At 40.6% G+C, this 25,150-nt stretch overlaps 1 protein-coding gene across 2 annotated transcripts in view; it reads right to left on the reverse strand.

The window, feature by feature from the left end:
* The window catches only part of plcb4b (phospholipase C, beta 4b), a 63,357-nt gene extending 40,988 nt beyond the window's left edge, over positions 1-22,369 (reverse strand). The window contains exons 1-3 of one of the 2 annotated variants that reach the window (XM_079365533.1): positions 22,105-22,369; positions 18,576-18,621; positions 3,646-3,712 (exon numbers count right to left, since the gene is read on the reverse strand). The gene's annotated coding sequence lies outside the window, so the exon portion shown is untranslated. The remainder of the gene's footprint in view (positions 1-3,645; positions 3,713-18,575; positions 18,622-22,104) is intronic. The other variant, XM_079365532.1, reaches the window with a different exon arrangement.
* Between the last annotated feature and the right edge of the window lie 2,781 nt (positions 22,370-25,150).

Below are 25,150 nucleotides of genomic sequence, written 5' to 3' on the forward strand. Positions count from 1 at the left end.
TGTTGTTTGTGTATTTGTTTCGTATTGCTTATTTGTTATGTTCTGCTCTAATTTGGTCAGTCAATCATAGTGTTGCTTGTTTCCCTTGTGTGTTCATATTGTTTTTTTTTTCTGTGGTTCCCGGTGATTCCTCGTGGTTCGTGTACTTATTACCGCTGTAGTTATTTCAGTTTGGACATTGAAAATAAGCGCGTTTTCGATTGCCTTCTGCCTTTTTGCTTAAATAAACATTGTATTTGTTTTGTGCAATTGGGTTTCAGTACCTTATTTGTCCTTTACATGAGGTTTGTAAATAAAGGCACCAAATGGAATATGTAAAAGTCATTTATCATGAGGCGAAGCATCCACGTTTGGTTAATAAAAAGGACATTTAACTGGAACATTTGCATTGAAAGACTTGATATATGTGTGTAAACTCCATAATATGTAAACATTAGCAAGGTGTTGATCAAATGAAAGAGTTTGAGTAAACAGCACATCTGTGATCAGTGTGAACTAAATCAATCACACACCTTCTTAAGAGTTCAAGTCTCTTTGGTCCACGCTCTTCCTCAAGAGGTAACATTTCAAATCAGTAGTATAATATTCCAGGAGGCATGTGAGGACACAGCCAGAATCTAATAAAGGCTTCGTCTGATCGTATGGATGATGTTTCACTTGGAGGTGATGAAGGTGGGTTCAGGGCAACCTGCACAAGCCAGTTAATTTTAGAATGGATGTTAGATAACTGGCCTCTGCAAAAGGAATGCCCGCCGAGTGAAAAATACCAAATGATCCCAAAATGAATGTTACATCACAGCCCCCTGTGCTGCTCTGTCCTGTGTGTGACGGTCTCAATTAGACCAGATTAAGAAGTCAAAGGTTCAGTTTGCCCAGCCACACATTTACTGCAGAAGACCTTCGTCAGCCAGGTTTGCCCAAACATGGTCAAAGATATGGAGGACACACACACACTGAGACACAACATATTCTCATTGACCCATGTGAAGTTATTTTTACACGTATGTAAATCATTTATCAGGGATTACATTTTTCCCTCGCTTTTCTCCCTCCACATTAAAATTTACGGTTTTGCTGGATATGACAAAGAAGAATTTATAGCATCCCTGACACAGTGCCTTTCGATGATTAAAATGTTTCTTTAGAATACATGATACTATCAACTCCACAACACGGGTCATCTCCATCTCAGAGAATGTAAACTGCTAAAATAGCAGCATTTCCTCCATTCTCCTGACTGATACCGCTCTCATAGAGAAACATGGGGTGTGAGGGATTACCCAGCCAAGGAGAAAGTAAGTAACAAACAGAAGCTTGAGATGTTATGATGAGGAGAACTGAGCAAAGGGGATGATAGTGGGAGGGAGAAGCACTTACTCAAAACTATGGGATTTCTCCTGTTGCCCAAATAAGTACCTATTAAAAGAGAATTTGTGCCCCGCTGAGCTGAAGATAAGGCAGCCAGGAGAAAGGAGCGGTGGAAATAGAACATGTCCATATAGAGAGGGGAGCTGTTGAGAGAGGGTGCAGGAAGGGGGTAAGACAGGGAGCAGGGGTTAAATGCTTCCCTAGAATGTGTGCTTTCCACTGGTGTGAGCGCCAGTGAAAGAGTCCCGGGGTCCCCGCTGACTGACTCGCCCTGAGGGCCGACTGTGAGCACCACTGAGCACAGAGCAGCTGAACAATTGGCCAAGAAATAACAAGCTTCAAAATCGTTTCAACATTCAAGTGTCCGGTTTACTAATATTTGAAAACCCTAACGGTGAGAGGCTGGAGTTTTTTTTTTTTTTTTTTTTCATCAGTCGAAGAGTTTAAGAACGAGACTGGCAGAGCGACAGGGAAGGTAAAAACCGAGAGAGGAAAACCTTTCTTGACAAACACATCACAGATGTTGCTCTGCTCTGACACCATTGGTCTCCATAGCAACCTGGCCGGCCAGTAATAGCCTCTAGCTTGCCTGGCTGCAGTGGCGTCATAAAGACACACACACACACACACACACACACACACACACAACAAGCACATTTTTGCTTTGAATGGGATACTGGGTATTTATAGAGACAGAAGGACAGTGTAGCCCACCCAAACCAACCAACCCTCATGCCTTACCAGAGAACACACACACACACACACACACACACACACACACACACACACACACACACACACACACACACACACACACACACACACACACACACACACACACACACACACACACACACACACACACACACACACACACACACACACACACACACACACACACACACACACAGTCCCTTAATTCTCTACAAAAAAAAAAGCAGTGCCTGAGAGGATCCAAAGAGGGGACTCATTTCAACATTAAATGTACATTTAGCGAGGAATGGTCTTTAATGCAGATGATAGTGTCCTGTAACTAAAGCTAGTGTGTTGTGTTGCTGCATTTAGCTCCTGCTAAACATTGCTTTTATTTCCTACATCGCCAAAACATCAGACCTTTCCTGGCACTTGGAAGTTGTTTGTTACATTCTGTAAAGGCAGAATCTCTGCCTCATCAGATGAAAGACGACTCTGTATGTTGTATTCTTTACTATAACTAAGTTTACAAGAAGAAGAAGAAGGTTCATATACCTACCCTTTAACAAGATGAGGTCGTTTACAGACGACTGATGAGATAAGGTGAGAGCCAGGTGTGAAGTTTGATAAGCTTTTACGAGCTTGACTTCGTGATAAAATCCTCATTCAAACTGAACTCAGCAGGTTACAGGTGCAAGTTTGTGGATGTAGAGCCGGCTGTGTATACAGACAGACCTTTTTTTTCTCCTTGTTTGGCACTGTAACGATTATTTAGAGGTCAAAAAATGGCTTCAGTAAAAAACTGATCCGTCAAGCTCCTCTGTGATCTTTACTAAAGTCAGTCGTATCAGTCGTCTTTTGTAAGGCTCAGGACTGTAGCTGACTGTTTAACACGAATAACACCTGGATTAGAGACACTCTAACCTAAGTACGAGCTCCAACAAGAAAATACACTGATTTTGTTTTTTACAAGGAAATAAATTGGACCGATATAACACATTATTGTTCCAAAAAAAACGTACTGCAGGCTAAAATGTGGCTTGTGTAGCTTTCCTTGTCATTTTTAGTTTCTTTTTTCCTCTTTTACAGCAGATTTCTCCTCCCTTCAGCCACACTTTAAACAACAGTTTGCAGTTATATGGAGGCATGAACTCTGGATTGTACTTTACATCCAAGCTAAAAAACAACAAACAAACAGCAGACTAACTGGCTTTTGTGGCCATTTCCTCTGTTTGATCCATTCATATTAAGAAGTCCAGAACTGATCAATATTAGACCACTGCATCCGTGCTATTGAATTTGAACTGTGTGTAATTGTTTTTGTCACTGTGTAACAACAAAGCATTGTCTTCTGCACTTTTCTAACTCTTTCTAAATCGTACATCTGTCTGAATCTGAAGAAAGCAAAGCACTAGGTCGCCATCACAACCCCCTTCGACGCACAATAAAATGACCGAGTGTGTTTTAATGGCCACAGCGATTTGCTGTTGATGCAAGGCTGTGAGCTGACGATTATGTAAAGGACTGAAACACCTTGAAAGCTTCTGTGATGTATATGTGGGAGTTAAATAAAATTGCACTTACCAGGTAAGAGACAGAGGGACAGAAAACTGAGGGGAGGGGACACGACGGAGGACAGCACTGGACCACTCTAGACAGAAGATCAGAGAGATAATGGAAAGAGAGAGGAAAGGGGGGGGGATGGAGCAAACATGATATTAGTGACGTGTAATTTGCACAAATCCAGCTTCCAGTTTCAGTTCATTATTCAGCTGCATCTTGTACACTTACAGTTATTACAGATACTCGTGATGCCTTCAGGGGAGACACTGACACACAAACAAGCTCGTCACACACACACACATACACACACACACACACACACACACACACACACACAGGGGTGTAATCACTCTCTCTCTCTCTCTCGTTCTTCTCATCCTATTTGGCGTTTGTAGATTTTTAATCATTCCTCTGGTTTCTGCTTAATAAACTTTTATTCGGAAAAAAAAAAAAAGCTTCCCTAAAGAACGGCTGCCTTCGTCAGAGAGCGAGGTGGGAATGAGACAAAAGGCAGCACCTCCGTGTCTGCTCGGAGTCAACTGGAAGCATCAAACGTATCTGCTCAGGACAGATCGGGTCAGAGCGATGGTCAGTGAGACGCAGCTATAAAAAGGAAGAAGACTAAGGTGGTAAAGAAGGCAGGACTGCTTATATCCTCACGCCTCCGAACCAAAGACAAAACAGATTGTCCAACACTTCCGAGTTTCTTACCTCGCCTCATCGTCACTGCTCTGACACAGGAGAGGAACGCTCTCTTCATGCCAGATATACACTTTGATAGATAAATGAAGACACGACAGGATGGATGTCAAGAACCATATATGGAGAAGCAGAGTCTATTTACATCCAGGAGTTTGCCTTCTTATTCATGTTTATTTTTGTGAGCTCAGTATAAAAGCGTATCCTGTGACTGGAGACTCTGTTCCGGTTTGCAGAAGGATTATCATACAGACAATCAAAAGGTTTTTATTTCTAAGAGAATTGAAAGAGACTCAATGAGTGTCGAATGACGACAACACTGTAACATGTACCAGATTACTGAACACGCGTTCTGATGTCAGCATATATTAAATTACAAATATATGCTATCACAGCATCCTAAGGATGTTATCCTGGAGACATTTTTCATTCCCACTGTTTGGTCATTTACACCGGCTCTCTGTCCATTACGTCCTGGATGCCCGTTTCCTGAACGATGTGTCGTTCCCAGGGGAACCGTCTTTAGAGACGCTCAACTATCTGCGTTTCATGAACACCCATAACAAGACTTGATTAAAACCGTAAAGGACATGTGTCTCTAAGAAGAAAACTCGCCCTCATGAGACACATGTCTTTCTTAGGAAAGATGAACGCACAAAAAAGAAAGAAAGAAAGAAAAAAAAAAGATGCTGGCGCCCTGCTGCAGTGAAACGAGGATATAAAAACATTTGGTGCGTCTGAGGGGCACCGTTATAAATGAATGGAAGGGAGGACACTGAATGAAGTTGCTGTCCATGTAACGTTCTCATTTAGATGAAGGTGGGATGAAACTTATGCTGACATTGATGCTTTACTTACTTATACTTTAAATAGTTCGGACAATATGGTGGAATTGTAGGGCGCACTTGCATTGAACGCAACTTCAACTGTCATCCAAAGAGGAGGAAACTGATATGAAAAAAATAATACAGTGATACCATGGCAGGGACGCTACTCAATGGGCATGTTGTTCCTTCTAAAGACATCTTTACTGGACACTGCTTTATTCAGTTACTCCGCTGGTGTTTAATGTCACATTCATTTTGGACAGAAAGACAATCTTGTATTTACTTAGTAAGACACAGAGCTGCTTGAAACACGCATGGCTGCTGTTAGTGGTGACTCAGAATGCAGCAAACCTGGACATGCCGTGTTGGTTGAAGAGCTGATTTTGTAAAACTGAAATATTTGTGCCTCTTTTGCTACCTGAAGGGCGGGAAGACCTAAAGCTGTATCAAAGGAAATCTGGGCTTCAGACTACCGTGATGAAATGGTCTTTATTGGTCTTTGAACCAAAAACGAGTTGCTTCATGAAAGAGTTCAACACAAATCAATTACATCAATTAGTAATCAGGAAGTAATTTCGGGAGCTGACATTTCTTCGACAGGTAATCAGTCATTGATTGACTCAGTATTGATCGTGCTTAATCCATTCTGTGTTTGGACTCATCTATGGGCTCTCTCAGTTTCATCTCCTCTTCATGTGAGTGATCCTCTCCCACAGTGGCAGCTTGTGTAGATCAAATATTCCACATGTCAAGTGGCCTTAACGGCTGAGAGCTGTTCACAGGCCTCTTCCACCGTGGGAGAGGATCAGTGGATACTCTGCACCGAGAGAGAGAGAGAAAAAAAAAGGGAAGTTGTGTCATGTATGCAGAAACCAGTATTGAATGTTCAGCTGAGCCTCCTGGTGAGAACTCAACAGTGAGATCCAGAGAGTTCAAGGGACAGCTGGTGGACAAACAGGGGAATCGTCATTTAATAAACCAGTGATGAAGCTACAGAGACGCCCTCACGGAGGTCAAAGGCTGGACTGTGAGAGGGATAAGATGAGGGTTTAAATGGTCTTACATGAGGTGTAAAGTAGCACAGGTGCAGTAAGGAAACTAGCAGCGAATGTTCTTTTTATTTCAACATTAAATCAGCCTATTCTGGATCCAAAGGGGGTCAATGTGCCCCCGGTTGTTTTATAAGCCAAACACATGGTGGGCAACCATAGGCCACATTTTAACAGTCCAGGACCTCTGCTCAAATAGTCCTTCTAATGATCTTTATCTACATAACAATATGCATCCTGAAGTCTGCTGAGTGCCTAAAGCCCAAAAAAGGAGAAAATAATGTTATCAACACATCTGACATGCTTGTTTCTGACCAATAAGGTGAAGGCCACAGTGTTTGGATTCTCTAAAAAGTGCTTTTCATTTTTCTCTGAGGTTGGCAAGCATGAACGTTTAGGAAAGGAAATTCATATCGATTCCACGACATATCTTCATTGCATTAATACACAATGGCAGATTCTTTTAGTTTAGTTTAACCCTTAAGCTTTTTCATTTCAAAAGCTCAGAGACGGGACTGAACTGAACCACACTAAAAACACACCGTCAGTGCTCGTGGTTTTTTTATGAAGTAGAAAATGCTTCCAGCAGTCATCCGTCATCAAAGCAAGGCAACAAAAGTGACAGAATACAAAACAGATTATTCCAAACGGAGGACACTGTTCCTACTTCAGGTCCTGCAGAGTGAAAATAAACAGCACTGTTACTTTCTGTTCCGTTTGTTGGTTTGAAAAAGTAAGATTCGACAACTTCAACCAAACAGAACTCAACATGCACGAGTGTCAGCACGGAAAATCACAGCTGATCCAACTTAAAGCAGAGTCGAGGAACGGATACACAATGTGCCACAAAGAACGTGCTTACAGTCTGAAAGGCACGTTCAGTGGGTGAGATTACAGTATGTGTCCCCCCCCCCCCAAAAGGTGCCATTCCGCGTGACTTTCATTAATTGTGTGGCAATAATTCCTTTGATTAGGGCAACAGGTGAGAGGCTGGTAATCTCACCCCCACCTGCCGCAGGATTGAAACGGTGTAAACAGAGGCAGCTCCACCATCATCACACAGCTCCACAGGGGAACCACAGCGGGGTGCTGATTAAAAGGACAGCACTGTTATCACACACACACACACACACACACACACACACACACACACACACACACACACACACACACACACACACACACACACACACACACACACACACACACACACACACACACACACACACACACACACACACACACACACACACACACACATCCACACAGATATCAGTAGATGGGATGTGGCGGGGGAAGTGACATTATCAATGTTACTATGAATAGTCCAGTTTTTAAAATAGCACACATACTTTCACACACACACATACAGGAAAGTTGGGCTTACTTTTAATGTCTGCAGATAAGCCATAGACAAATAGAGCTGTGTGTTTTGAGAGGCAAAAGACCAGAACAGTGACAGGAAGCTTGTTTAGGTGCGAAGAAAGTGACTGGAGAATCAAGAGCTAAAAGCATGTGACCCCAACTCAAGAGATCGAGCCAGCTGGGAGCCTGACACGCAGCTCTCTGTGGGACTCTCTGTTGCCTGCTTGGCAGCAACAAACAGCACCCGTCAGTGTACTGCAGAGGAGGACACTCTCATATCATCCCGGATGTCAGATTTTTTTTTCTTTTTTCTTCCTTCTATATCGCTCTTTTGAGAGTCTCTGTGAAGGGGAAATAAACAACACCACTTTTGTGACCGGAGGAGAGGAACCCTTTGACAAATCCCAGCGCAACTGTTTATAAAGCTGCTGTCCCATACAGCTGCAGGGTTCAGATTGGAAAGTGCTGAAGAACTAAGATGTGACGAAGGCAGGTTTATTCTAACGGTCTGTCAGAAATATAAACACACGGAGAAGTAGTTTCATGGTGTACGAGTTAAATGAAAAAGGTGAATAGAGGAAAGAACAGGACAGCCTGCTCTGTTCAAAAGTCCAACAGAGATTAAAAAAGAACTTTTAGGACTTTCAAGACCACTTATTGAGACACTTTTTTCCTGTAATCTTGAGAACCTATTGACTTGCTGTTGTGCTGTTGCCAGGTAACCAGCTGATACTCAGAGAAGCTATTCAGGGTTTTTCCTGCACATAAAAAAAAAGTGCAAGGCAGCCGCATACGGCATATTTTGTTCCACCCTCCAGCCCTCGTCAGAGTCTTGACGCGTGTTATCATGAAGACCAAGGTTTCCCAAGGACAACGCTTGGTGAATTCGCCATTTCTAACTGCAATTGCGACCATGTGGTTTCCGCACTGTGTCGTAGTCAGGTGAATACGACAGCGAAGTTCAAGTGCTGTCAAAAATGCCGAAGAGGAAAAAGTGACGGGAGAATGAGAAGTGAAAAGTTTTCTGTGGACTGAAGGGACATGTTTGGACTAATAGCCAATAACTCTACACAAACCTTGAAATATATACCGATCATTCATTTGAGAGTGCAGAGGATTTCAACAGATTACACTGCAGACACAAAACATAAAGTGGACATTTGACCATAAAGATCCTACAGGAAATAAGATCCCCTATACCTTATATAGCTTTAACAACTTAGCTTTTAACCATGTAAAGTCACACTGATGATGTGAGTGTCCTTTCTTTCATTCTTCCATTTCCTAAAATACGTTGATTGTAAAAAAAAAAAGCTTGAGTGCATGCACATATATGTATGTGTTTGCACAACGTTTTGTTTACTGTGTGGAGAGTCTGTAAACCTGAGATGATGATTGTGTTGTCTGTATACATTTCACTGTGCAACATTTGGCGAGGTGATAATGCAGAACAGACTTCCTCATTAATCAAATGGCTCTTACGATGTTTGCGATCTATTTCTCACATCTTAAGAAAAACAAAAAAAAAAGAACAACGAATGAAATGAAACTCCAGCTCTGGCTTGAATGAATGACTGTCTTGAAACAACACTTTTTTTTTTCCTGGCTGTCTTCTCAGTAGAACGTGGGTGAAATTGAAATGGGAGGTAAAGAAAGAGGAGACGAGTCCTGAGAGAAGCAGAGAGCGAGGGTGGAGGAAGAGGAGGCAGCCAGACAAAGAGAGAGCTGCGCACACACTAAAACATTTCACACACACTTTAACTTCTCCATTTTTTTTCTTCTTTACGTGATGCTGTCAGGAGACGGCAGAGAGAGAGAGAGAGAGAGACAGAGAGAGAGAGAGAGAGAGGTGAGAGGGAGAGTTTTTCTCCTTAGTGATTCAGAGTGAGCTCGCACAGAAAGCCTCACATCTTTCGCATTGAGGAGTGATGGATGACGCTCTTTAACTCGGACCAAATGACATCTGGGTGTCTCTGCACACGCGCACGCACGCATGCACACTGGGAGAGCCCGTCTCCCCTTCAAACGGCCTCATTTTTAGGATGACATTAACAGCAAAGTTATCCAGGATTTAAAGCTACAATCACAAACAAATGAACATGATAGAGAAAGAAAACGAATGAACCTCAGCTGATATCAACGACCATTACACAGCAGCATACTCTGTGCAGGTATGAAACAGATGAAGCCTCGAGAATACAATAATTCCATGTTGCTGTATGCTGTATGTAGAAAGATGAAGAAGCTACTGGAGTAGGACTCGCCTTTATTTGACTCTGGTTGTTTCACGCAGCGTGTTCGGTATCTGGCAGAGCTTGGCGTGCCCTGCTCAAGAACACATATGATCCAGAAGGAACACCGAGAGAAGAAAGAATGTACCGTGATCTCTCGTAGTGTTCTTACATTGGCTCACGTTTACTTGAGATTTAAACCGAAGAAGCACATATGTGTGCTATGCCCTCATTAGGCACGTCTGCTGGTTGTTTTTATTGGATTTTTTTTTCATGGAGTTGCTTCGTAGTTTTACCTGCCTGTTGCATCTTTCTTATTCCTTGTATTTGCATTCATACTATTGTGTTACTTTTTTTTTGCCTGACTGTTGATATTCATTCTGTTATTGTCCTGACTCCCTTCTTTCGCTTCGACTATCAAAGCACTTTGTAAACATTTCTTTTTCATGGCGCTGTACAAATAAAGTTAGCATTACAAAAGGGGCGTAAAGATTAATCATGAAATCGTGAAAAATCGACTCATAGGTGTCAAGCTTCATATGTACTATAGTCACGAGTAGGCCTGGGTGATAAAACGGTAATTATGGCGATCTCATTTTTCTCAGGTCCAGTCCTAGTCACGAGTATACGTACATGTTTGCTGGTTGTCTTGTACAAGGCGCCAATATCTTGATGTAAGGATTGTGTGACATGTCAGTAGAGGATGTGAATGGGAAAACATTCAATATTAATAAAAAAAGGACTTTAACTGAAAAAGTGGGCAGTCACTATTGACCTCTATTATAAATGTAAAATAATTTAGAAAACAGGAAGAATCCTCTATTTAATTAAAAAACCATGATAGATATTGATGACGGTTTCGGTTAAACGAGTTCTCATACTCATGAGCTGTAATAAAAGAGTCTTTCTGCCCAAACAATGTCAGTACATGTAGTACTACACTGTGCTGAACTATACTTCCCAAGGTTGTTTAGGTGCCAAATCAGCCTGCAACCCGCACCACTCAGGGATGACAACGTCATTCAGAGTGCAGACAGGTGGCATTGAACAAAGTGGGATTAAAGTAACAAGGCCTGTAAGTGTGACGGAGAGTGTGGCCGTGAACGATGAAAGTGACATTTAATTTAAAAAACTGTCAACACTTTCATAGAATTAAGTCAAAGGATTTGAATAATTCAACAATTACAGTCTTTTCTTCAAGATATTTGTATCAAAATTAAAATCAGTCAGACAAACTTTATCATCAACTTAAAGTTCTGGTTAGATAAACTTTGTTGTTGAATAACTAACCAGCTCTGTCTTTCTTAGATTAAGTTAAGCTTACTCAACTCTCAAACAAATGTGTGATATATATATATATATATATATATATATATATATATATATACACACACACACATATATATGTATGTATGATCTAAACTCTGTCCCACAGCATCAACTAAATTAAGATCCATAACACTCTTCTCCTGATGTTATTTCAGTTATTCATGAAAAGCCATCTAACAGATTCATGTCCCTAACTCGAGGTTTGTTTAAATGACATACAAGTAGTGTCGAAAGAAAAACGGCCGATGACCTTGGACTTCTGGCACAGTTCAGAGACCCATGTGAGTGAGCTGTTTGTTATGTCCCTCGTTTATACTCAGCCACAGATGTGTTTGTTTCCCTTGGTCCAACAGTCAGAGGGGCTTTTCTCCTTTCATTTATGAACTGTAAATGCTTAGATAAAGAATAAACATAAAAAGTCCACTTTGTCTTTGGCTGCATAAAAACAATTAAAGGCATAAATTAGGCTCATATTAAATACCTTTCATTCCTGCACTCTGGGATTATCTGTAGAAAAGCAGGCATTCCCTCGCAGCCATTAGATTATGCAAGTCAATAATAAAATAGAGACAATTGTGCTGTGCTCCACATTCTGCATTTCAACTTAGCTGAGCAGGATAAGTGATAAGCTCAGCTGCTAAATGTTACATCATTACTTGGACTCGTTTTTGGGTTTTTTTCCGTAAAGAAGTGGGCTGATTAAAGATGCTCTTCTGGCACATGCAACGCGCACACAAACACACACACACACGCACACACACACACCTCACCAGTCCCAGGAAGACAAGAGCAGCGCTGTAGACAGAGGAGGAAGGCACATTCCTGCTGTTAATCAAGTCATCTGATCTGACCAGCCAGTCATGTGTTGGAGCTGAGTTAGAGGCTCTGCATGCTTTAGGCTAGCTCGCTCGATTCTGCTGTTTATCAGCATTCAGCCATGTCTTCAAACTGCTTTTTTAATCATTTGAAGAACTCATATTGTCTCTGAAAGACGCAAAAGTTGCAGTTGCACTGGTTTTGGGTCCAGTTATATTAAGATTAGACACTTTCATTTATGATGTGGAAAACTGTTTATGGCTGCACCACAAACAACCGAGCTTACAGATAATTTTGGGCTGTACTTCCGTGTGTTGTCAATTACATTGAGTTTGGCAGTTTGATTCAAAGCTTTAACAATTTGTTCCTCTTTTTTCAGTTTGGTGCCACGATCTACTGAGCTTCATGGGTCTCATGTTTTACACATAGAAGGCCCATTTGTCAGTTTGCTATGAGCACCGGCTATCAGCCAGACCTTTACAGAGTTTCCATCAGGTACTGTCTTGATGCTAACATTGGCAACAATGTGGCCTGTAGTTCAAAGTGCTTTAACTTGATAATGTTTCATTCAGTGTTTATACAGAGTTTAATCAGCTGTTGTGTTTTTTTAAAGAGGCAACAACCTCTATAACTAAAGAGAACTCAAGGATTGATGAAATGAACGATGAAGGCGATCTAACCATGAAACAAGTTCAGCACCAAAACAATGCAAGAGTCAGAGAATCACAAGTTTCTAAGTTGAAGCAGCAGCATTCTGTGACTTTATTGATGGGTTGGTTTTAATCACTGGGTCCATTTCAACGATTCTGGTCTTCAAAAACAACTCACAGTGGGATGATGTGCCTTTGCCAGAATGAAGTGAGTAGAAGCTGCAGTTCTGTGTACAATCACACAACAACATAAACAATGTTTTCTTTCATGCAACCTTTTTTAATATCCTTTATATTTGACATTATTTTATATATTGGTAATTGCTTCTCATGTTCCCGAGGCTCTGGAACAATCTGCCCCTGAGTATAGGACAAGCTCCTACCCTTCAGGTCTTTAAGACACGCCTCAAATCTCATTTATACACTCTGGCTTTCCCAACAGTTTCATGATGAGTATTTGATATTTTGTGGCTTTGTATCTTGTATGATTGATCTTGGACGATTGTTGTATTGTGTATTGTAAAGCACAATGTTGGTTGTATTTAAAGTGCTATATAAATAAATGTGGTATGGTATGGTATGTTTTATTCAAGTACTTGTTATTTTAGCCTCGTTTTTTCTTCAAACCAATACACCAAGACAAATTCCTCGTAGATGTAAATGTACCTGGCAATGATAAAAAATATTCTGAAAAAAAATAAACAAATACAAATACTGCAGCTTAAGAGTCAAGGCGTTTATTAAGTTTGGGACTCATTCATGTCTCTGGGAAAATGCGTATTCATTGATGTAACAATTCTTATCCTACTACCACTACTAATATTTCTCTTTTTCTCTGCCTGGTGACTTTTGCTCTATTTTAGAGATTAGAGAATAAAAGTTAACAGAAAAAACATTTTAAAAATCAATTATGACTTTAGTTTAGTGTTTAAATAGCTCTCCTTTCTCAAATACTGACAGGATGAAAAATGTACTTATCATTTTGCTGACTTCAATCATCCCTGTCAGTGAATTGTGAAGCTCCCATTCTTTATCATTGGGCTGGCTGGGTAAAAATAGCTATCCAGGAGAGGACGGTGCAAAATCAAGTTTTGCATTCTGGAGCGAAGGTCGACAGTTTAATTGGAAGTGCAAATTGCGTTCACATGTATCCCCACAGTGGATTGAGCCACGGGTAAAGTGAGTGTGCACACTGACAGCGTGAGTGCATCTAAAAAGGAGCAAGAGGGAAAGCAACAAAGGAGTAGAGGAGGGGTGTTAGCAGCTTTCCTTTTCAGTTCATATCTAGTTTACAGTCACACATGTATCTGAGCTACACTTAATATCACTCATGTGCCGTTTTCTCTTCAAAACCTTCAACACAAACCAGGATGCTCCCCCCCTGCCTGCTACTGAATCAGCTAAGCTAAAGCTGCCATTTCTTTTTTTATTAAGACAGAGTAAATATTGACTTGATGACGGCAGCTCTCAACAGTTGGAGTGAAAGTAAGCAGCTTCCTCCCCGTTCTCTCTTGCGCTTCATCTCTCTCTATATTTCTCTCTGCGAGTCTGCAGAGAATACCCCTGTCATTATATTCACCCTGGAGCCACACTTACCCTTGTAGTGAAGACACACTCATCATTGATCTCTCTCTCTCTCTCGTTCAGCCTCCAACACTGTTCTAGCAGATTTATCTACAACATCTGGAACAGTGACGCTGATGTTGAGTTTTGATCAGTTATGTGATATTTGAAGCTGACACTGAGGGAGTGGTGTTGAGTTATATCAGGCTCGAGAGCAAAGGGCGATGCTGGGATTAACCGAGCCTTTGAAAAGTGGATAAGACCGACAAGAGTGAGCATCCATGATCCCAAAGTGATTCGTTGAGTATGTGAGAAGGATTCCTTGCCAAGTGGTCACCCTGTGACCTCATTTGACAGACTTGATACAAAATCACGTTTTACTTTGATTACAGAAAAGGAACAAAGCCTAAATCCAAACCAGGATGATTTCACTGGAAATACAGTAGAGCTTATTTCTAACAATGACTAGTTAGGGCACGTTAATGCGTTTGGTTTAAATCTTTTACCTTTTACTGGATTCGTGGATTATTATGATCAGGAGAGTTTAGCTTTAAAATGGTAAGTTGAAAGACCGTTGTTTGTTTGCAGGTGGTGGTCAAGGTAACCTCCTCACAGTGAGGAGGTTCCTGGTTTGAATCCCTGTTGACAGGGCTTCTGTGCAGGTTATTCATATTAATGTCTGGGTTTACTCTGGGTACTTTGGCTGCCCTCCACAGTCCAAAGACTTTGGTTAAATGGTGACTTTACATTGCCTGTAGGTCTAAGTGTAGCAGATGGTGTTCGTTTATATATATATATATATATATATATATATATATATATATATATATATATATATATATATATATATATATATATAGAGAGAGAGAGAGAGAGAGAGAGAGAGAGAGAGAGAGAGAGAGAGAGAGAGAGAGAGAGAGAGAGAGAGAGAGTATGGCTCAAGATGTTTCCTGAAGTTTTAGGATGAATATTTGGAAGAACGAACTATTCTGGACTTTTCATTTGATTTGATTTTTATGTAAGCCTTGACAATCACTTAGAATTGAGAGTCACTGTCACTGAGAAGTATCAATTGAGAAGAATCATTGAGGTGTTTGAGAATGATTTTGAGGTTTCCGTCGTTTACAAAAATGTTGAGATATAGAAAAAAAACAAACAAACAAACAATCAAACAACAAAGACATGATTCTACGTAAAAACAATTGCACGTTGTGTATACGTGATTTCAGATCATTGTTTTAATTTGTCCAAGAGAAACAAGAGTGTCAATGTTGAGAGTTTGTCGTAAATGATTTCACCTTTTTGGAGCAAAAAAACCCCAAAACATTTTAATGTCACAGATGTTCTGATTGGATGACCACGCGAGGATCGGGCTGCATGAGAGCCACAGATCATTCGCTTCACAAAGAGGAAGAAATGTTTTGCCTTGAATAGGAAACATTAAGAGAAAATCCTTATTTTCTAAACTTTGGTTAAGGCTCAGATTGTATTTATGTTGAACAACAAAAGAGTATTTGAGGAATATTACTACTGTCTTCAAAAATATAAGGATTGATTTTTAACAATCATCCGTACTTAAGTGTCATCACATGTTATAATGTAATGACAGCGACTAAATGAGAGCCATTAAACTAGGACAGATGACTCAATGGATTCACTTCATGCATAACCACATCTTGGAGCAATGTCAGCCATTTAAGTTTTATGATTGAAGTGGAAATTTGCAGGTCAGGGGGGTGGCTTTGTGGTATTCTGCTGGTACACGTGTTCCCGACATGAGTGTCTGCGTTCAGGCTGCAGGGAAAACACACAGCTATGTGCAACACACACTCTATCGTCTTCACCGTCATTTCACTTGGAGTTCAGGCTCGTTTAATAGGCGTGCTCGTCGCAGATTTTTGACTTTAAGGGACAATTTTACCAGCACGAGAAACAGACAGCCTTCAGCAGGGTCACTGGGGTAACGATCGGGTTCAGCGATATCACTGAATCGTATTATACTTCAATTCATTTCTATACTTTTAAATCTTTTCTGCTTCATTTGCTCTACATTTTTTACTTCTGACATATTTTTTTTATCAAAAAGAAAAAAGAGATCACACCTTTTTGAATTTTCAATTTAAACATCTGTGATGTGTAACTTTAAAGTTTGCAACAATAAAGGGTTGCAGCTCTGAAGGAAGCATGTCTCATTATAATCATTAGGACCTGCAGTTTCATTAAAACGCACGCGCAAAAATCATCAAGTGTGATTTTTTAGTTTCAATAAGGAAGACTGAGCTGCAAGATGCACTGAGACACAGCTATGGCTAAAAAATGTCATGCATGTAGGTGAAAGAAACCTCTTAAGGGAGGCTTTTCTAAGCGCGCCACTGAGCCCTTAGGCCACGCCCACTCACTGCACCCACATGAATAGTTTTACTATCCCACTGGGATGATGTTTATGACTTTTTGTGTATTTGTTAAGCAATTTATAACCCCTCAATTAACTACTTTCCTGTATGATGGCGAACAACACAGCAGCTTTTGACGCAGGCCTTTGAGCTTCAAATGGTAGTATGGTCAAGGTGTGAAGATGGTCAACAGCGATTTTGAGGGAGATATGAGCAACCGCTTTGCATTGGCTAGTGCAAATGAAATAGTGTTCAGGTTGAAGCTGACTTTCAGAATTACTAGCTACTTCTGTTCTCTTCCATAAGAACAATTAGCTTAGCAATTTTTTTTCTTCTTTTTTTTTGGGGGGGGGGGCTTTATTCAGATACCATAGAAGATAGTGAGAGAGAGAGAGAGTGGGGAATGACATGCAGGTAAAGTCCTGCACATCGGACTTCAGCCACCCACTTCGAGGATGATAGCCTCCGTACATCAGACACAATAAAACCACTAGGCCATCTGCACCCCTTAAAGATTTAGTATTTTCAAAACAAACCTGATTCATTTACGGCAATCGATCATAGATATTTATATTTCTAAAGAGGGTTTTCTTACAACATCAACAATGTTCACATGATTTGAATGTGACTTATAGAGTTTACATGATCTTATTACATTTTTGATTTTTCAATAGAAGGTGCTATATCATCTTTTCCTCTCCTCAGCATGCTACTGCAAAGTGCAGTCATTTAAAAAAAAAAAAAAGTAATTCATACAAAATGTATCAGCTCCAGGCAAACCAAGAAGCAGATAGGCAATTTGAAAAGCCAGCAGGATAATCTTAGGTATACAGAATGTGTATGATCTGAGAAAGAATGATGAACCTGTGAATAAAGTATGAAACTTCACGTTGAAACTTGGGATATGAACGCCTTTTATGATACATGTATGTCACTACAGACACCATGCTTGTAAAACAAACAGCGATAATGCTGTTCTAGCTTTAACACTGGAGTGAGCCACATGATTTAACTTCAAGGCTTCTTTAAGATAGACAAACATATCTGCCTCCAAACAGTATCATATGTGGTGGTATTTTCCCATTTATCAAAATGTATTGTGCTTAAAGGTCCCATGTTATGTTAATGTATCTATTTTATGTGTCTACTAAAGTACGTTCACAATTGCTAATGTTGGAAAAAAGTGTCTGTTTTCATGTATTGCCCTTTCATACAGTTTCCCCGGCCTTTGAACGGGTACATACGATGAATTAAAATGTATAACTCTACATTCTATTAAAAATAAAGCTTTAAGAATCTAGAAATGAAGCCGCAGACAGCCTGCATGCTACATCACATCATGAATACAGATGACATTAATACAGAACATATTAAAGAGAGAAATCACCTCTCAGTCCCTTTAAAAAAAAAAATTCCTGAGCATGAGGGAAGCACTCAGCAGCATCCACGCAAAATGCTTGTCAATGCTCATGTGCTCTTCATCTCGTAGTAAAAATGTGATGTCAAAATGTTTCCATCTCTTGATGCTTCGTGTTTGCAATACTGAATAATTTAAAGAAGAGCATCTGTTTATGAAAGCAACTACACCGTGTATAAAAAGGTAAAGTATGAGACGGCTGGATGGCTGTGCTTAATAATAAGTAGCAGGACGATCCTCCCCATTCCTCACCTGCTTGAAGCAGATTATTTTTCGAGCCTCAGCCTCTTTTTTTTTTTTTGTGCGTTAAATTACACTGACGCATCCAAATAGATTACATCACTTTTCAGGTAAGCCTGTGGGCTGGATGAGGCCATATGTTTCATACACATTATGCATACACTTTAATTAATTTACTTAATGCAGTCTAAGCTATTAATATGCAAGCATGAACCGGGTGCTCTGGAAATTGGAAGCTAAAAATGAAGAGGCAAAAGGAACAGAGCATTTCCATCACTCGCTCCCAGATGGTGTTAGCCAGCAGTGTGGTTGGAGAGAAGCTAACGAGGACTGAGTGAATGTAACCTAGTCAAAAACACGATCAAAACTCACCAGCTCAGCATCAACGAGGCTCAGCGGGAGAAGCTCATGTCTTTGCCTGCAGAGACAAAAAAGGACATAGAGAAGGAAGGAAGAGAATTTCATGAATCACAATGGCATGAATGTGGACTTATTTGGTTGAAGGTCTAAAATCCTGCTATGCAATATAAAAGGGCAGGAGCGGAGGCAAACCACACAGAGGGATGAGCACAAACCGCTTCTTCCCTGCCAAGAAAAACGCAAAGTAAATCACTATATCGACAAACTGCTTCATGCAAGCCTTTGACTAAAGGGGCAGACATATCCAGGGCTGTGATTCAACATTCTCCCTCAATACACGTCTGTCAGTTTGTGTGCCAGGCTGCTTCTCTGTTAACCTATCGCTGCATCTGGCTGCCTGTCTGTCACTTCCACGTTCAAAAAGATCTCACCATCAGGCTTTAAAACATCCCTGAGGATGAGTGACAGGTTGTTCAGGCTGCTGTGGGAAGAAAACTGCATCGTGATAAAAAAATAAATAAATAAAAAAACCCTCATCATCTCCATCAAAACAGTGTGATGGAGCTGCAGACAGCACGCGTCCCAAGACCAGACTATTGTAATTATAAAAAGAAGCAGCGCAAATAAAGAAAGATAGGAAACGAATGAGGTGGCACGACAGTAATCATTGAAAGAAAAAAAAAGAAAAAGAAATGGTGATGTGAACTAAACTGGCATTGCAGGGAGATGGACTTCAAGGGAAACCTAAGAAGGATAAATCTCTATTTTCAGAGCAGTTCCATCTGTAAGTGGAAGTGAAAACATACAAACAGAGAGAAACAGGTTTCCCAAATAGCTTCCCATAGAAGTGCAACATTTGATATGTGATATACTTGATAGCCTCATCAACATAACACTATATGTCTGCAACACAGTCTGTGAAGAAACATGGACTTAATGTCAGACGTGTACGTGCCAGGACTTGGATATACTGTTCAACCATCTCAGTTATTCGCTATATGTTCCTCAAAGAGCCAAAATCTCGCTTTTCTGTCGACCTTTCTCTGACTCAGAGGAAAATATTGGGATTGTGCCTGCTTGAACGCACACAAAGTTTAAACGAACACCGGAACGTCGCTCAAATCTATCCAATTCCAAACAGTAAATTGAATTGCACTCCCGCTGTCTGTATCTCACACAGAGCACACGGCCATGCTCTGCATTTCAATCCATGCTATTTTTTTTACTTCACTTAGTAAAGGAAAAAAAAAAAAAAAAAAGCAGAGAGCAGGCAACACAAGTTAAGAGTTGCTTTCAGAAATACCCAGGAAACTCTCAAAATTGGGACAGTCGGCACTCACCAAATAGACAAAATTCTCCTGAGAATAATACAGCACATCAGTGCTGGCAAAATTTAATTTAAGATGTAATAAAGGTTGTTCAGCAGCTTGATAATAGAAGGTCAATCATGGGTTGCAAAGGATGATTTTTGTTTTTTTCATGTATTTTTTTTATGATGGGCCAAAATCCTGGTCAAAATAAGTGCAGTAGAAAAACAGCGAGGGTTTCCATTAAAGACTTAAATATGTAGTTTTCCTGTTATGAAAATGAAGGCAACATGACAGCAGTGTACTACGCTGCATCTCCAGAGTGTAATTAAATATTTCCATGAAAGGTACTGACCAAGCAAAATTCTAGATGAGTGTCATCTGGTTAAAAGAAGAACACAATAAACACACCTGCATGCCCTCAGTTAGCCTTTAAGCTTCTTAGTCCCCCTCGATTCATCAAAATGCTTCACAGTCCGGCTTTAAGCCACAGGTAAGGGATTGTCGCTGTGTGAGGGGAGGGTGATGTTTGCCTCCATAATCACTAGAGAAGCGTCTCCGTGCCAGTGTCAATAAGCACAGAGCACAATTTGTTTTTTTTTCTTTTCTTTACATAATAGTTGTGATCTTTCATTAGCAGCAGAGGAAAAGTTTGCAAATGGAGAGGTGGGGATAAACCTTTTGTGCTTTTCCAGTAAAAGTCACAGGAGGTCAAATTAGATGACATCTTTGCTTATTCAGAATAATTGTTCCTTTGCAAATATAAGGCTCCTAACCTGTAAGTAAAAACCCCTTTCAGTGCGAGCAGAAGCACAGATGATGCAACAAGCCTCTCATGGTCCCACGTAAACACATCAATCAATTAACCTTTTTCAGGCTGCCAATCAGAAAGCTTCCATTAAATCCTACATGACAGGCTATTTGCACCGCAAATAAGCATATGGGGATTTGAACTGAACAAATAGCACTGTCTTCCTTTTGGGTGTGTGCGATAAAACAGGTTTTTTTTTTTCTTGTTTGTTTGTTTTTTAAAAAAGGAACCACCTGACTGACTCTGTCAACCTCTGTATAGTTGACATTTAAACTGTCAGAAAAGACTGACACCTTCTTTTAAACATACCCTAAAAAAAAAAAAAAAGATTAGAAGCTGCAGAAAGTGCACAGTGATGTTCAACCTCGAGTCAATGTCACCGCTTCAAGACTAAAATGTGTAGTCCTCAATAACTTTCATGACAGAGGATTATATATTCCCTTAAAAGAGATCAAATATTAACAGACATGTTGGTGATTATAAGAACTATACATTCGATACTGTCAAATGTACATATCCATTGCTTGCACTGAATTTGTGAAAATAATATTTGATATTGAATAAAGACTTAAAGGCACTGTTTCTGTTCTTTACTTGTACTTTGCTCTGACAGGGACTCAATGACACCTTGCAGTCTGAGATGTATGCATGCACGGCAGCTGCAGCACACACACATTCAACGTGCTGCCTTCCAGTCTGTGCGGCATCAGTCTTTGAATGCACCAATTCAACAGATTAAATCAACATTACATATAGAACAAAAATTGCTTAGGTAAACAGGATGCAAATACTAAAGGTGAAAACCCACAATGTAAACACGACTGTGTACATATTAGAGATGAGAAGACATGCTAGTCCGGTTTGTCGGGTGACTTTTATGGTTACTGTGCAGCTGTGTGCAGAGTGCCTGTCATCTGTCCCGCTACAGCTAGCTCCCAAGGCTAACCTCAGAGACGCTGGAAACACCAATAACCGATGCGTTTTATCAAGTTTTTTTAATCCACAGAGGCTCTCCTTTGTATCCAATTTACCTAAAAACGAAGCTATCACGTCCAGCAAGGCGAGAGCAAATGCAATACCAAATTGCTAAAAGCTCATTTTAATGTGTCTTGCTAACAAGCTAGCAAAGGCTCCAGTCTCCAGTAGTTGTGTGTGTGACAGAGAGAGACAGAGAGAGACAGGCAGGGAGAGGATGTGCGATGTCTGAATGATGCGAGCAGGATTTTGACTGAAGCTAACGTGATGGGAGTTTAAATGAAAGGTCCTGTCTCAGCAGCAGCCGTGACCATTTTTAAATAACGTTACATAGAGAGCAGTCTAGACTATTTCAAAAGGAGTCATCTGCACAATACTTCTGAATAAATCCTCAGCAGCAATGCGAGAGACATTTCGGACGCAGCCTTACAGTGTGTTTGATTCTTACGTGATTTCGGTGTTTGGTTGCGGCTCGGGACGGGTTTTAATCCAGCGGCGAAAAAAAAGAAAAGATGCTCTGCAGAGTCAGGGTCCGTGTTTTCTTTCTGTCTGCGTCCCGTCTCCCTCTGACTCTCTGCCGTGTCTCTGTGCTGTCGGAGTGTCCCGGTGCTCTTGTACCACTCGCCCTCCAGTGGAGACTGAGCGGCCCTGATGCGCTTTGATCAGGAACCCCTCTTCAGCAGCGCGCGCTCCCTCTAAAACGTGCCTGCGCGTGAGTGACTGACGAAAAGCATGTACGCGTGCACGACAGTGAATGACTGTACCTATCTACTAGGGTTGACAGAGTGAGTCATCCAGCAGAACTAGACCCAGCTCCTCCCTGCTTTTCTAACAGCTGACTACTGTAGTCGCCATGCGTTGAAAAAGACAAACACGGCCTCCCCCTCCTCCCTCTGCAGCCTAAAGCCACAGTAATACTGCTCTGTGTTTCCACTACAGGCTACTGTACAGTCTGCATGTCTCTGACTGTATTTCTAAGTACGGCCCCACTGAATGAGTAGACTATTCGTTTTTGCAAATATGCGACAGACAGAGTTTACCCATCTTTGTAGGTTGACACAAGTCTTTGTACCTTATTTTAGTCGAATCGTATTTCTATTGTTTTCATTTCTAATCCTTAAGGCTGTATTGATACCTATTTTCTTTAAAAAACATATTGAAAATATGATTTCTCTAGATGATTTTTCCACCACTGAGTAGCACTTTGTATTGGATTATAATTGATGTTGAAAAGTACTCTCTATATAATGGACAACACCATATTACAGTATTATCAGTTTTTATCGCAATACTTCTGCCATTGATTAATATGGTCTATGATTCTATGATTGATTTCCAAGGTTTGCTGTTAAAACAGGATGAGGAGAACAAACAAATGAGGAAGCCAGAAATGGTGCCTAATGGGTGCTTTAGAGAAATAAAATGCAACTTTTTTGGAAATTGGAGAGGCACTAATCAACAGTGGTCTGTTCCAACAATGAAGTTCTGCATGTCATGTTCACAATAGATGCATGTTGGGAACAGAGCTCAGACATTCCTGCATTTGTCATTATGCACAGCAACTGTGCAGTTCATTATTCCCTCCCTGCCCCTGTATATGAATGTCAGTGCTCACACAGGCTTTGTTTTCATAATCTGCAGTCTCCACAGCAACCCAAAGTAAGCTTGATGACATCAGAAGGGTTATTTTGGGAACAAACTGATCCTCATTTTTGAAATCGATGGAGTACCCTGTGCAAGTCAATAATTCTTTGATTATTAGGTAGCAATCCGTGACAAGAAAGACACAACTAGAATAAACCTGCTGTAAAATTAGAAGGAAAGTCCCTCTGATACAGGGCATGCTCCTACATTTATACCGTTATGAAGAAGAGAAAGATGTGGAGAGGGATGAGGGGAGTCCTTCAAAGCAAGGTCACAGTGCTTTTTCTCATCCTTCTTGAGAGGACATTGTAGGTCATGGTTTTATAGATACTAGAATTAGAATCAATTCAGAATAGATAGAAGGAAAATAAGAATTACTTCAGGCTTACAGCTTGGGTTTTGTTTTAAGACTGGATTAGGTTTAAATATTCAATGCACAGTGCAGAGGGCTGGGATTAGATTTAAGACCGAGGACTGAAAGGAGTCTGTTATCATTTTTAAGTAGTACTATGGCATGTCTGTTAACGTGTCTGTGTGTCCGTGTGGCTTCTTACTGTACCTTCCAAGCAGCACCCTGTGGTCCTCTCCTCTTCTGCTGTCCTGTAGTGTCTCATTAAAACCCAGTTACAGGACACCTCCTCCTTGCCCTCCTCTTCAAACTCGCAGCAGATGGACAGACACAGGGTGATAATATTCCTGGGAGTTTGGGAGGGCTTCACTGTTTATATAACCCAGAGATTCTTATTAAAAAGCCGCCCTCCTTCCATCCTGAACTCTGGGTTAATGAGCTCACTTCCTAGTTGCCGGTATGCATGGAGGCCTCTGTCACAGTGGTTGTTATGGGGGACTGGCCTGTCTTATCTTCTGTTGTCTATTGGGATTCTGCTGAGAAGCTGAGATTGGAAAGGACAGAGTTTATGCAGTCCGGAAAACACACACGCACATGCACACACGCACAACACATAGCTGAAAAATCACACTCTACAGCACAAGCTTGAAGGTTATGGTAAACATGCACCAAGCCAAAAACACTCACACAATGAGTAACAGGTTTGTGTTGAAGATTCAAAATGTGTTAACACTGTCAACGTTAAAGCAAAGAAGGCACACAGTAATATTCCCATCCACAGTAAAATGACACTCAATGAAAAAGGTAACCCGAATAAGGTGATTCAGTTAACTTTTCAGGAACAAGATGAACAAAACAAACACGCCCAATGACATTTACGCGCATGCACAATTTCCCCTGTACTCTCCACACACAAGTGGTCATGCATCGTCAGGCTCAAGTCCTAATTGTGTGTTTGCATAGCGACAGACATCCAAGCTAATTTGCATGACCCATATAAGTGCTTTTCAGTCTTCAAGGTGGCTACCATTGATCCAATCATGAAAGTGATCAAATACATGTTCCTCTTTGGGCTATTTGAAACATCCTGTTACCAAGGTGATCATAGGAAGTAGGTCAACAAAGCTTCCTCCACTAAACTCGAACACGAAGAGGGACATAAGTACATACCATACACACACTTTCCACCACTGTACATACATGTCCCGTCGCCACAAGGATGCTGCCACACACACCTTCATGCAGTCTGTTTTCTTGTAATGCAGTAACACACTTTAGTTGCACACAAGCAATCCTCTTCAGGTGTAAAGCAACAACAACAACAACATTGAAATCTCTACTTTCAGTAAATTTAAAAAAAAAAAAGTCATGATAAGACAAAAACAAGGGACAAACATAACCCAATTAAGGACTGAATAAAACAAAAGTTAAGAAATTTCACATGCTGACAAATTCTTTGTTAATCAAACACAACTAATTAATTGATAAAACAGTAAAGAGT

This window comes from Symphodus melops (genome assembly GCF_947650265.1).
Source record: "Symphodus melops genome assembly, chromosome: 1".
NCBI lineage: Eukaryota > Metazoa > Chordata > Actinopteri > Labriformes > Labridae > Symphodus > Symphodus melops.